General features: G+C 43.4%; 4 non-coding genes across 4 annotated transcripts; all 4 read right to left on the reverse strand.

Moving 5' to 3' along the window:
- Positions 1–363: 363 nt before the first annotated feature.
- Positions 364–436, reverse strand: TRNAK-UUU (transfer RNA lysine (anticodon UUU)). Its single transcript has one exon. It is a non-coding gene; the product is annotated as a tRNA-Lys (tRNA).
- Positions 437–4,935: 4,499 nt separating this feature from the next.
- Positions 4,936–5,008, reverse strand: TRNAK-UUU (transfer RNA lysine (anticodon UUU)). The gene has a single exon. It is a non-coding gene; the product is annotated as a tRNA-Lys (tRNA).
- A 3,762-nt stretch (positions 5,009–8,770) lies between these two features.
- TRNAK-UUU (transfer RNA lysine (anticodon UUU)) lies at positions 8,771–8,843 on the reverse strand. Its single transcript has one exon. It is a non-coding gene; the product is annotated as a tRNA-Lys (tRNA).
- Positions 8,844–11,253: 2,410 nt separating this feature from the next.
- TRNAK-UUU (transfer RNA lysine (anticodon UUU)) lies at positions 11,254–11,326 on the reverse strand. The gene has a single exon. It is a non-coding gene; the product is annotated as a tRNA-Lys (tRNA).
- Between the last annotated feature and the right edge of the window lie 207 nt (positions 11,327–11,533).

Below are 11,533 nucleotides of genomic sequence, written 5' to 3' on the forward strand. Positions count from 1 at the left end.
GGAATAACTCAAAAGGAAAACGTTCAATCATTTTAATTCATATCGTGACTATTTTGTCAACGACGGAAGATGGAGACAAATTTTTGGTGTTATTATACAGTGCTCCTTTAAAGAGCATAAAAAGTTTTGGAACATCGTGTCGTTGACACATATGCTGCCCAGTACGCTTTCGAAGCTGTCTTTTTTTGTGCTCACGTATAACCTAGCTCCTGCATATTTTACGAGGACACTCATCGAACATTATCATCGAACGCCTTGCCGGCTCGGTATTGTACGAAACACTGTCCCTCATCTAGCAAACGTACACAAATAATCGTAATAATAATAAAAAAGAAATATTGGAAGAAAAAAAAAAAAAACACGCGCCCGAGCAGGGGCTCGAACCCTGGACCGTTAGGTTAAAAGCCTAACGCTCTACCGACTGAGCTACCCGGGCCGCTGGGATTGCGGCCCCTTATTCAAAACGTAATTAAAAATATCAAAAATATAAACATTTGCGACAATAATTTCGTAATCAATGTGTATGTACATAATTTCGGCAGGAATTCCAGTTATGCGTCGGTTTTGTCATGACAAAACGTCCGTACCTCTCGATCCGTCCGTTCCGTCCGTACGAACGGAACGCGAGCGTTGGCTACATTTTTTCCAACCGACCGATAAGGAACCGGCTTGTTTGTAGCTTTAGATATCTCGGGAGAGGCTTGCCGTATTGTATATGATCTTCTTTCAGCGAGAAGTTATGCCATGTGGGATATGTTTCTACCGTGTTCTATGACAACCTTGGCAGCACGACCACGGGATCGCGGTAATGAGCGAAGTGTAACACTGGAAAGGGTATGGTTAACTAAGCACAGTAATACATGTTCAAAAAATGCAAGAAAAATGTAAAGTAGGAATGATCGAACCCGTCTCTATCTGTTTTTGTTAGTGCGCGGTTTCTTTTAGACGTATTAATAATGCCTCACAATACGGATTTGTAGGGATCCATCAGTCCGTCAGACGATTTGCGAGCAGCTCAGCTCTTTGCTATCACGTATATATGTTCCTGTGAGGGAATTCGCTTGTGTACAGACCCTTAGTTGCATTAATTGTTTGTAGGATTTACCCAAAAAAATAAAAAAATAAATGATCCTGAATTTTGGGCTGCCGGACAACAAAACCCCCGGTCCTCCACCGGTCTTCACGCAAGACCACAAAATTCCTCCATTACTCTCCGGTTTTCCTCTTTAAAGAATAACACCCGAATTTTAACCCCCACCTCTACCACCTCGAATTACAAAAAAAATATATATATATAAAACCCGAGAACGAAGGACCCTACTATGTAATTAATTCGCAAATGAATCCCTCGTAAATTAGGCTACATGAAAAATGTATGTCCTGTTGCATTTCTCGCGGGAGAATATTCTTGAAGTAACGTGCCCAGTTAAAGTTATGCCGATCGCACATTATGCAAAAAAAAAAAAGTTTGTGTTGTCCCCTTCTCTTGTCTTCTCTTCACGCCTCACCTTTTTTGCATAATGAATCCTTACCAACTAGCTCAGCTTTCTGTCCTTCTAAGCCGATCGCACTAAAGGTCAGGATTTTACCTCCTCGGATGTTTGCTCATATTGACGTTTGCCAAATAAATTGCAACACGCACTATTGTCATCGGATTATGCCGCTGCACTTGCTTTCCTCGAAGGCAGGTGTGCCTCCTTCCTTTATATGTCGCGCACATATTAAAGATTGCATATATGACATATATATGACGGTGAAACGCGTCAACGTTCCCCACTAATTCATCCCCACTTTACTCTTCCTCGTACAGTGCGGTACGATGTGAAAAGCATAGCCCAACTTGACGACGAATGCGGGTAAGCACTGCAAGTGTAAAAATGCATGCGTGCAGCCTAACTTTGTCAAGTACCTGACAAAGTTGGGTTGCAGTTCGATAATACGTATTATTGGCAGCTTGCAAATCGCGATCTGACAGTTAATGTACTCGACTCTTCCTCAATTGGTTGAACTTTAAGGTGATGCACGCTATCCGCATGTGTGGCTCTTTAAACACGCGCGCACCAACACGCAACGCGAGAGCAAATAAATGTAAGTGCTATCCTGAAACATGACACCTGCGCAAGATATAGCACAAGCGGTATATATATATATATATATATATATATATATATAAAGAACAGACATGAATATAATATCTGACACCAAAACTTTGGGTCTGACTTCTTCGCTTTATTTAGCATAACAATCGATTTGTAAGAAACTTGAATTACTCTGTGCTGATAAATACTAGTGCGTGATAAATAATTCAGTCACCGTTTAGCAATGTGTACGTTACCGCCCAGGCACGTACCCAAGGGGGGGCCCGGGAGGGCCCGCCCCCCCCCCCCGAAATTAGGACGCATACCTCCCCCCCCCCCAACCCACGCCACCACTTCTCACACACATTCCTAAAGCACTGCCAAATCAATGTTGAGACGTGACAGCCATTCGGCGGTCAATATTTTGTCGCCTTTTTCACTCCTTTTGGATGGCGGTAGTTGTTGGCATCTCCTGGGATGAGAAGGCCAGTTTCCTCATCAATTCGGTGCCCGCACGATTAACTCGAGATGCATTCAGTTGTCACCGTCTATTCAACGGTCACGTGCATCGTTGTTGCTTTGTTAGTTCAACCTTCTTCGTCTAGACTGATCCACGGACCGGGACAGGGATTCAGTTCGTAGTCAGGTGGTCTGTATGCACGTGGAACGAGTTGCGGCCAGAGAAAATGGCAACTGCGTTTAACTTTTCTTTTCCTTTCATTATTTCCTCAAGTGACGGCTCGCCGCGACGCTGACAGATCCTCGGAACCATATACCCGTGATATGGGTTAGATAAGGTGCAAAATAAAATAATGCGAGACAGCGTCCATCATCAAACCTTGCAATAACCCTTGAAATCATGGGCAATATGACTGTCACCCGTTAACTCGTCTGGCTTTTGCCTAAGTGTGCAGCACTTTTCGTGCATAATTGGCAACTGGAAACAAGACTGTCAAGGAGTTAAGCGATCTACTAAGCGATCTACTAAGGGAGAGGGCCGAGACAGCAGCCGAACAGGAAGGAAAAGCGAAAATTAACAAATTTAGCCATTGTTTATGAAACTATTTGTGGATCAACATCTGTCATCTCTTTATTTAGAAATGAACAGAGAAAACGCCGCCGGAAGTGGAGGACAATTCCGTGTGTTCTGAATGACGATTCTACTGTTATCATTAGAGCCGCCTAACGTAACCACGTCTCTGCTGTGCTTATGTAGGTGTTTTTCTAACCTTCCGCGGTGGGCGCAGTACGCCTAGAATCGCAGCTTCCTGCGCCATACGCGGTCGTACGCGAATGGCGGCCACGCATCGTTGCGTAGCTTCCCTAATAACAATACGAGTTGGTTGTGGCACTTGTTACAGCAGTAAACGAGGGATCCAAAAGAATTGTGATTGTTCCGCAAACATATGTTTCTGTATAATTCTTACAGAGCTATTAAAAAAGCGCTAATATAGTCGGATACAACTTAAGTCTGCAATGAAACCCCGCCCACGCCCTCATCACCGCCAGCCACTGTTCCTCCGCGAGGCTGCAAATAATTCGTACTTCAAATTTTTTCTGTTACCCAAATAAGGCGGTAGCCACAAGAATAAAATTATTAGCATGCAATTTCATACCTTTTTCCCTCGCCTATATGGTGGAATGGCGAATACCTAATTCTTTATTGAACTGAAATATGCTTGGCTTCGCTACAACTATTTGTTGTGAAGTTTCACTTAAATTTGGCAGTAAAGTTTCATGAGTAAAATGAAGTTTCATGATCAGTGAAATGAACCGCACCACGGACTTTTGAGGACTCCATACATTTTGTCCATGTCTGTTAGACACATAATTATTTCTGCCGATGAAAAGACTCTTCAAGAAAAGCAGACGCTCCGGAGGTATCAAGTACAACGCCATATTGAAATGGCCGCATGACGACGATTTTGTTTGCTTCTGTGATTGGCTGGCGGAGTAATCTAACTCCGCGCGGTCCATGTGCCTTTGTTGCCAACTGCTGTTCTTTTTAAGTTCTATTCTACTAAAGTAATCTTTATTTTACACTTTTTCTTCTTTACTGGTTCTTGGCAGTGTCCTTTCTGCGCTTCTTTCCTGCGCGAGTCCATTTGACGTGGTTCTTTGTTTGCCAAGTAAAGGAGAGGTGTATCACACAGGCGTACGAGTAAAATACACCTTATTTCATTTCTCTTCTGTGGGTTCACGCGTTCTTATGGCGAATGGTGGGCGTTATTCACATTTGTACTAGTAGAGGTACCCCCCCTTCATTTGCATAGAAAAGTTACCTTAAGTTGCCCCCCCCCCCGAAAAATAATCCTGGGTACGTGCCTGTTACCGCCATTTCCCATTGCAGGGATGCTCGAAGTCACGCCCTGCATTTGGCGTATGTTTTGAACATTTCGCTTGAGAGGATGATGTGAATGGGTACTCACTATTTTTTGTTAAACGTTTCTGTAAATACGCTCTAGCGGATCTCCAAATTACCTCGAACGCCGGCAGGTAGGCGAATAACTCAAAAGGAAAACGTTCAATCATTTTAATTCATATCGTGACTATTTTGTCAGCGAAGGTAGATGTAGACAATATTTTAGTGCTATTATATAGAGCTCCCTTGAAGAACATAAAAAGTTTTGAAACATCGTGCCGTTGATGCATATCCTGCTCACTATGCTTTCGAAGTTGTCTTGATCGCTCTTCATGCCCACGTATAACCTAGCTCCTGCACGCTTTACGAGGACACACAACCTTAATTCTCATCGAACGTCTCGCCGATCCGGTATTGTACGAAACCCTGTCCCTCCTCTAGCAAACATACACAAATAATCATAATAATAATAAAAAAGAAAAAAAAAAAAACACGCGCCCGAGCAGGGGCTCGAACCCTGGACCGTTAGGTTAAAAGCCTAACGCTCTACCGACTGAGCTACCCGGGCCGCTGGGATATCCGTCCCTTATTCAACAAGTAATTAAAAATATGAAAAATATAAACATCTCAGACAATAATTTAGTAATCAATGTGTATGTACATAATTTCGGCAGGAATTCCAGTTGTGCGTCGGTTTTGTCACGACAAAACGTCCGTACCTCTCGGTCCGTCCGTTCCGTCCGTACCGAGATACGGACGGACCGCGAGCGTTGACTACCTTTTTTCCAACCGACCGCTCAACCATACGGCGACTTGACCACCAGTTATTAGAGAGTTTTAGCAGAGCGTTTACGGTCCGCTCCGCTCAGACCGGAATATCACAACAATTGGCACGCAGCCGCTCAGCAAAACGCTACTGGGACCACTGACGCGCGTGCGCACAGCATACATAGCGGCAGCGGAACGTGGGACGCTGACCACGTTCCGCTAGGAACCCGATATAGCGGTGCGTCAGGGAGCGTGTAGTTGCTTTCGTAATCATTTTACCGCCAAGCTGAGAGCACATCAGTGGCATCTCTGGAAGACGCTCTTGTTAGATAAGCGAAATCAATGCATTCTGTGCAGCCACCGGTGCGCGTGAAACGTGTGCGGAGCGGAGCGCAAGCAAACGCTCTGCTAAAGCTGTCTATTATTTACACCTGCATAAAATAAGGAACCGGCTTGTTTGTAGCTTTAGATATCGCGGGGGAGGCTTGCCGTATTGTATATGATGTTCTTTCAGCCGGAAGCTGTGCCATTTGGGATATATTTCTACCGTGGTTTGTGACAACCTTGGTAGCACGACCATGGCACGACCACGGGATCGCGGTAGTAAGCGAAGTGTAACACTAGAAAGGGTATGGTTAACTAAGCACAGTAATACATGTTCAAAAAATGCAAGAAAAATGTAAAGTAGGAATCATCGAACCCGTCTCTATCTGTTTTTGTTAATGCGCGGTTTCGTTTAGACGTATTAATAAATAATGCCTGACAATGCGGATTTGTAGGGATCCATCAGTCCGTCAGATGATGTGCGAGCAGCTCAGCTCCTTGCTTTCACGTATATATGTTCCTGTGAGGGAATTCGCTTGTATACAAACCGTTAGTTGCGTTAATCGTTTGTAGGATGTATAAAAAAAAATGGAAGATACCGAATTTTGTGCTGCCGGACAACAAGACCCCCGGTCCTCCACCGGTCTTCACGCAAGACCACGAAATTCCCCCATTACTCCCCGGTTTTCCTCTTTAAAGAATAACACCCGAATTTTAACCCCCGCCTTTTCCAGCTCGAATTCAAAAAAATATATAAAACCCGAGAACGAAGGACCCTACTATGTAATTAAATTGAAAAGGGATTCCCTCGTAAATTATGCTACATCAAAAAATTTATGTCCTGTTGCATTTCGCGCGGGGAAATATTCTTGCAGTAATGTGCCGAGTTACAATCTTGGCGATCGCACTAAAGGTCAGGATTTTACCTCCTCGGATGTTTGCTCATATTGACATTTGCCAAATAAATTGCAACACGCACTATTGTCATCGGATTATGCCGCTGCACTTGCTTTCCTCGAAGCCAGGTGTGCCTCCTTTCTTTATACGTCGCGCACATATTAAAGATTGCATATACGACATATATATGACGGTGAAACGCGTCAACGTTCCACTATGGCTAATTCATCTCCCCTTTACTCTTCGTCGTACTGTGCGGTGCGAATTGACAGTTAATGTACTCGACTCCTCCTCAAGTGGTCGAACATTCAGGTGATGCACGCTATCCGTATTAGGGCGGCTAGAAGGGGCCTTCTAGCCACCCTATCCGTATGTGTGGCTCTTTAAAACACGCGCACACAAACACGCAACGCGAGAGCCAATAAATGTAAGTGCTATACTGAAGCACATGACACCTGCGCAAGATATAGCACAAGCGGTGTATACAGTGAACTCTCACTTGAGTGAATTTCAAGGGGCCGAAGAAAATAGTTCGCTTAACTGAAAGTTCACTAAACTGAATATTCACTAGACCAACATAAGACATGGCATACAGAGTCAAAAGTTTCAAGTGCAATTCATGGAGCAATAGACATGGCATCCATAGTGTTAGAAATGTGTGAAATGGAATTTGTACGTATCAACAAGTACAATGTTCATAACAGTTATAATGCTGCCTTTCTTACTTAGAAAATAAATCTGTAATCTTCTTCTGCACTTGTACTTTTAAAGCACAGGAAGTAACAAAACTGTCCAAAGAGTCAATGTTTTTGTACACTTCTTCTGGCACAGCTTGCTGTTGAGACACAAAGTCTCTCAACTTTCCAATGTATGCCCTACAACTTCAGCTACAACCTCATCCCTCCAGGTTCTCGCTGCCGCTTGGTCGGCATCCTTGCTTTCACCGCAAATCGTTTTCCACGCGATCCCACGCCTATCCCAAAATCGTGTAAGCCATCCACTGCTTGCTTCGAAGTCGCGAACGTCCCGAAGAAGAGCAAATTCCTTCGCTTTGCCCTGTATCATCGGGCCGGACACTGGAATGTTTTGAGATCGTAGGTCGCGAAGCCATACCGCAATGGCATCGTCCACTTCTTTGAAGTACCCCATGCAGAGTAGTTTCCTGGCCGGATTCATCGAAGTTTCTTCTTCAAGCTTCGATTTTTGTTTCACAATCGTTGACAACGTCGACGGTGCAATTCCGTAGTCCTTTGCAACGTTCACTTGCCTTTGACCGTTGTCTAGGCGCTGAAGGATTTCCAGCTTGTCCGAGAGAGACAACCGCTTCCGTTTCATCGCACTCATCTCGAAAGTGGGCACGCGGATTGCCGTTGTTACTTAATACTGGAAGGCTGAACGGAGCCGATGAAAAACACACCACGTGGTTCGTAAAAATAAACCTTGGTCCTCTGAGCGAGTTCGTGACTGTTCCGAAATTTGTTTAAGTGGAACATGTTTGCATAGAATCTATAAGAAAACTGCCGGCGATTTTTAAAAAGTTCGTTAGTCTGAAATATTCAATAAACCGACGTTCTTACAAGTGAGAGTTTACTGCATATATATATATATATATATATATATATATATAGAAAGAACAGACAGTAGATTGAATCTTATCTCGAAGCCCACGCTTCTCCTTAATATAATATCTGACACCAAAACTTTGGCTCTGACTTTATTTAGCGTAACAATCGATTTGTAGGAAACTTGAATTACTCTGTGCTGATAAATACTAGTGCGTGATAAATAATTCAATCACCGCTTAGCAATGTGTACGTTACCGCCATTTCCCAGTGCAGGGATGCTCGAAGTCGCGCGCTGCGTTTGGCGTATGTTTTGAACATTTCGCTTGAAAGGATGATGTGAATGGGTACTCGCTATTTTTTGTTAAACGTTTATATAAATACGATCTTCCGGATCTCCAAGTTACCACGAACGCCGGCAGGTAGGGGAATAACTCAAAAGGAAAACGTTCAATCATTTTAATTCATATCGTGACTGTTTTGTCAGCGAAGGAAGATGTAGACAATATTTTGGTGCTATTATATAGAGCTCCCTTGAAGAACATAGAAAGTTTTGAAACATCGCGCCGTTGATGCATATCCTGCTCACTATGCTTTCGAAGTTGTGTTGATCGCTCTTCATGCCCACGTATAACCTAGCTCCTGCACACTTTACGAGGACACACAACCTTAATTCTCATCGAACGCCTCGCCGACCCGGTATTGTACGAAACCCTGTCCCTTCTCTAGCAAACATACACAAATAATCATAATACTAAATAAAAGAAAAAAAAAACACACGCCCGAGCAGGGGCTCGAACCCTGGACCGTTAGGTTAAAAGCCTAACGCTCTACCGACTGAGCTACCCGGGCCGCTGGGATGTCGGTCCCTTATTCAACAAGTAGTTAAAAATATGAAAAATATAAACATCTTTTAGTAATCAATGCGTGTGTACATAATTTCGGCAGGAATTCCAGTTGTGCGTCGGTTTTGTCATGACTAAACGACCGTACCTCTCGGTCCGTTCGTTCCGTCCGTACCGAGATACGGACGGACCGCGAGCGTTGACTACCTTTTTTCCAACCGACCGCTCAACCGTACGGCGACTTGACCACCAGTTATTATTTACACCTACATAAAATAAGGAACCGGCTTGTTTGTAGCTTTAGATATCGCGGGAGAGGCTTGCCGTATTGTATATGATGTTCTTTCAGCCGGAAGCTGTGCCATGTGGGATATATTTCTACTGTGGTTTGTGACAACCTTGGTAGCACGACCACGGGATCGTGGTAATAAGCGGAGTGTAACACTAGAAAGGGTATGGTTAACTAAGCACAGTAATACATGTTCAAAAAATGCAAGAAGAATGTAAAGTAGGAATCATCGAACCCGTCTCTATCTGTTTTTGTTAATGCGCGGTTTCGTTTAGACGTATTAATAAATAATGCCTGACAATGCGGATTTGTAGGGATCCATCAGTCCTTCAGATGATTTGCGAGCAGCTCAGCTCCTTGCTTTCACGTATATATGTTCCTGCGAGGGAATTCGCTTGTGTACAAACTTTTAGTTGCGTTAATCGTTTGTAGGATGCATATAAAAAAAAATAGAAGATACCGAATTTTGTGCTGCCGGACAACAAGACCCCCGGTCCTCCACCGGTCTTCACGCAAGACCACAAAATTCACCCATTACTCCCCGGTTTTCCTCTTTAAAGAATAACACCCGAATTTGATTTAACCCCCACCTTTTCCAGCTCGAATTCCAAAAAAATATAAAACCCGAGAACGATCGAAGGACCCTACTATGTAATTAAATTGAAAAGGGACTCCCTCGTAAATTATGCTACATGAAAAATTTGTCCTGTTGCATTTCGCGCGGGGAAATATTCTTGCAGTAACGTGCCGAGTTACAATCTTGCCGATCGCACTAAAGGTCAGGATTTTACCATCCTCGGATGTTTGCTCATATTGACATTTGCCAAATAAATTGCAACACGCACTATTGTCATCGGATTATGCCGCTGCACTTGCTTTCCTCGAAGGCAGGTGTGCCTCCTTCCTTTATATGTCGCGCACATATTAGAGATTGCATATACGACATATATATGACGGTGAAACGCGTCAACGTTCCACTATGGCTGATTCATATCCCCTTTACTCTTCGTCGTACAGTGCGGTACGATGTGAAAAGCATAGCCCAACTTGACGACGAATGCGGGTAAGCACTGCATATATGCAAGAATGTGGCATGCAGCCTAACTTTTCAAGTACCTGACAAAGTTAGGTTGCAGTTCGATAATACGTATTATTGGGAGTTTGCAAATTGCGATTTGACAGATAATGTACTCGACTCCTCCTCAAGGGGTGAAACTTCAAGGTGATAGACGCTATCCGTATGTGTGGCTCTTTAAAACACGTACGCGCACAGAAACACGCAACGCGAGAGCCAATAAATGTAAGTGCTATCCTGAAGCACGTGACACCTGAGCAAGATATAGCACAAGCCGTACATATATATATATATATATATATATATATATACATCCTACATATATATAAAAAAAACAGACAGTAGATTGAATCTTATCTCGAGCCCACGCGTCTCTTTAATATAATCTATCTGACACCAAAACTTTGGGTCTGACTTCTTTGCTTTATTTAGCATAACAATCGATTTGTAAGAAACTTGAATTACTGTGTGCTGATAAATACTAGTGCGTGATAAATAATTCAATCACCGCTTAGCAATGTGTACGTTACCGCCATTTCCCATTGCAGGGATGCTCGAAGTCGCGCGCTGCGTTTGGCGTATGTTTTGAACATTTCGCTTGAGAGGATGATGTGAATGGGTACTCGCTATTTTTTGTTAAACGTTCATATAAATACGATCTTGCGGATCTCCAAGTTACCACGAACGCGGGCAGGTAGGGTAATAACTCAAAAGGAAAACGTTCAGTCATTTTAATTCATATATCGTGACTATTTTGTCAGCGAAGGAAGATGTAGACAATATTTTAGTGCTATTATATAGAGCTCCCTTGAAGAACATAAAAAGTTTTGAAACATCGCGCCGTTGATGCATATCCTGCTCACTATGCTTTCGAAGTTGTGTTGATCGCTCTTCATGCTCACGTATCACCTAGCTCCTGCATACTTTACGAGGACACACAACCTCATCGAACGCCTCGCCGATACGGTATTGTACGAAACCCTGTCCCTCCTCTAGCAAACATACAGAAATAATCATAATAATAATAAAAAAGAAACAAAGAAAAAGAACACGCGCCCGAGCAGGGGCTCGAACCCTGGACCGTTAGGTTAAAAGCCTAACGCTCTACCGACTGAGCTACCCGGGCCACTGGTATGTTGGTCTCTTATTCAACAAGTAATTAAAAGTATGAAAAATATAAACATCCGAGATAATAATTTAGTAATCAATGTGTGTGTACATAATTTCGGCAGGAATTCCAGTTGTGCGTCGGTTTTGTCATGACAAAACGTTCGTACCTCACCGTCCGTCCGTTCCGTCCGTACCTCTCGGTACGGACGGAACGCGAGCGTTG

The sequence above is a fragment of the Dermacentor andersoni genome, chromosome 6 (assembly GCF_023375885.2).
Source record: "Dermacentor andersoni chromosome 6, qqDerAnde1_hic_scaffold, whole genome shotgun sequence".
Classification (NCBI taxonomy): Eukaryota; Metazoa; Arthropoda; class Arachnida; order Ixodida; family Ixodidae; genus Dermacentor; species Dermacentor andersoni.